The following is a 3,387-nucleotide window of genomic DNA, read 5'->3' on the forward strand; positions in this document are numbered from 1 at the left end:
TGAAAATCATCAAAAAATCTACAAACAAAAAATTCTGGAGAGGGTTTGGAGAAAAGGGAATCCTCTTACACTGTTGGTGGGAGTGTAAATTGATATAACTGCTACGGAGAACAGTATGGAGGTTCCTTAAAAAACTAAAAATAGAGTTGCCATATGACCCAGCAATCCCACTGCTGGGCATATACCTGGAGGAAACCATAATTCAAAAAGATACATGCACCCCAATGTTCATTGCAGCACTATGTACAATAGCCAGGACATGGAAGCAACCTAAATGTCCATCAACAGGGGAATGGATAAAGAAGATGTGGTACATATATACAATAGAATACTACTCAGCCATAAAAAGGAACAAAATTGTGCCATTTGAAGAGACATGGATGGATCTAGAGACTGTCATACAGAGTGAAGTAAGTCAGAAAGAGAAAAACAAATATCGCATGTTAACACAGATGTATGGAATCTAGAAAAATCACATGGATGAACTTATTTGCAAAGCAGAAATGGAGACACAGACACAGAGAACAGACATACGGATACCAAGGGGAGAAGCAGGGCATGGGGCAGATTGGAAGATTGGTACTAATATATATACACTACTATGTATAAGATATACAACTAATGAGAACCAACTTCATAGCACAAGGAACTCTACTTAATGCTCTGTGGTGACCTAAATGGGAGGGAAATCCAAGGAAGAAGACATACTTGTGTACATGTGGCTGATTCACTTTGCTGTACAGCAGAAACTGACACAACACTATAAAGCAATTATAACCCAATAAAGAAATTAAAAAGCAAAAAAGGAAATGCAAAATAAATTATGGCCTAATGCACACACATTTCTGGAAAAAATTATAAAAATGGTGTGTACCGGTGAAAACATTTTTTTACTATAGTTAGTATTTTCAAATTTAGGTCATGACACACAAATTGATTAGTTAAAAAATCCTTCAGAAAGGTGTAGTTTATTCTACCATTTTGGTTTCCCTAGGAGATTTAGCTATATAACTATATATCTATATCTATGACAATCTGAAAAGAATAAAAACATCGATTAGCATTATTTCCCTTATTTAATAGTTCTTTACAAGCAGCCTTCAATTAACTTCAGAGTATCTCAAGTCACTGAAGGGAAATTTTTTGGATATGGAAACAGCAAATTACTATTATATTTCATTATTAATTTTTAAAATAAGCTCTAAGATAACACATTCTTATCTACAATTTAAATGCTTGTAAATGCTACCAGTTCTAAACAACTAGTTTCCATTTAAAGTATTTTAAAACAGTCATCATTTTTTTAAATAAACAAATATTTTCTAATTTAAGCATTAACAAAAGCTAATATTTGCTACACACACTTTCATTTCATTAGTGTATCCTATATATATTGGTAGTATTACAAAAATATAAATGAATATTAGCTTTAAGTAGGATGTAGCTAAGTACAAATAAAAGATGATAAAAATATTTTCATTCCATGTTACATTAAATATATTTAAATGAAAAATATCTTATATTCTTGACTAACTAGAAAACATAGTTGAAGAGATGATTTAAAAAACTTAGGCAAACTTCTTCCATATATCAAAAGAAAAGGAAATAAGTTGAGAAAAAATCTCTATTGAAGTATATAAGGAAAAATAGATATATTGGAACAAAGGTTATTGTGAAAATAAAGCTTGGATGAGATAAAGATGATTGGGAAAAAAGGAGTAAATATGGATTGGATGCTATAATTGGATACACTGTTATTATTAGACTCCTTTGTTCATTTCCTTTATGTAGAGTACAATACCATATTCATTTGTTTGAGGAAACAATTTTTTTGTGTATCATATTCATGAAGGTTTTTCTCACTTGTTGGTTTCGTAAGCTGTAGATGTAAGGGTTCAAAAGTGGGGCAACAGAGGTATGAGCACAGCAATTCCCTTGGAAAAAGATATTCTTTCTTTGACTGAAGGTTTAACAGACATGAAGATGCAACTGCCATAAGAAAGGGATATCACAACCATGTGAGAAGAACACGTTGAAAAAGCTTTTTTCCTCTGATGAGTTGAAGGAATTTTTAGAATTGTTAATACAATATAGGTGTATGATATTGTCACCATTACCAAGGTGACCACAAGAGTCACTGCAGCTGAGATGAATCCCACTGTCTCAACGAGCTGTGTGTCTGAGCAGGATATCTGCATGAGGGCAGTTGTATGACAGCAGAAATGATCAACAATGTTGGAGGCACAGAAATCAAGCTGTAGGCCTAAGAGGAGTGGTATAAAGACGGTAAAGAAGCCAGCAAGCCAACAACAGAAGACAAGCTGAATTCAGGTTTTACTGTTCATGATGCTTGTGTAATGCAGGGGCTTACAGATGGCAACACAGTGGTCATAGAACATTGCTGCCAGCAAGTAAAATTCAGAAGACCCAAGAAAAAAGGCAAAGAAATACTTGAGTAACACATCTGTTATAGAAAATGGTTTTGTCCCCAGTTGCCATCATCACCAACCAATTAGGGATGCATGTAGTAGTATAGGAAATTTCTAAGAAGGAAAAATTCTGAAGGAAAAAATACATGGGGGTCATGAGGTGAGAATCCACCAGGGTGAGTGTGATGATGACCATGTTGCCAGGGATGCTTAGCAAGTAGGTGAGTAGGCGGGAGATAAATAATACAACTTTCAATTGTGGGTCATCAGTCAGACCTGCCAGGATAAACACTGTCACTCTGGTGTGGTTTCCCATGACTGCGCTCTACTTTCCCAGGTCTACGTAAAAAAAAAAAGAAATAAGAAAATGATCACATCAACGAAAACAGTAACAATGATAACTATGGTTTAAGGTAATGTTAGCAAAATTGTGCTTCAGATAGAATAAAACAGTGCTCATACATGTTTTAGCAATGGTTAGGCCAGGAAGAACAATAGTTTGCATTTCCAGAGTATCTGAACATAAAATTCAATCTTAATTTTCAATTCTAAAGGAGAATAGCCTATAGGATGGGAGCGCATGTTGATTGTTTTATGTGAATAAATTAGAAGTAAATTAAATGGACTTTTAAAGTATAGAAGAATGCTTTTTCCTCTCAACTTTATTGTAAGAGATGGGATGATTGCCATTTCCTGTATAACACTGATATTTGCATAATAAAAGCAAAATGATACTTGCATTATATATATATATACATCAAGCCATGTTTTGTATTTAACACGCACACATTTATACACAGTCACACACAGCTCGTCATCACCATCAATAAACAGGGCTTATACCATTTTACTCAATTAGTCAAATTGAAATTCCCGATTCTTGTGTCATTTACCCTCATGGCTAATGGGATTCAATTTCTGATAAGTGAATATGAGACATCAGGAATATTTATTTGCT

The 3,387-nt window shown here is 34.0% G+C and overlaps 1 pseudogene; it reads right to left on the reverse strand.

Moving 5' to 3' along the window:
- Positions 1 to 1,806: 1,806 nt before the first annotated feature.
- Positions 1,807 to 2,745, reverse strand: LOC130833830 (olfactory receptor 6C74-like; annotated as a pseudogene).
- Positions 2,746 to 3,387: the final 642 nt, after the last annotated feature.

This window comes from Hippopotamus amphibius, chromosome 12 (genome assembly GCF_030028045.1).
Source record: "Hippopotamus amphibius kiboko isolate mHipAmp2 chromosome 12, mHipAmp2.hap2, whole genome shotgun sequence".
NCBI classification, from domain to species: Eukaryota; Metazoa; Chordata; class Mammalia; order Artiodactyla; family Hippopotamidae; genus Hippopotamus; species Hippopotamus amphibius.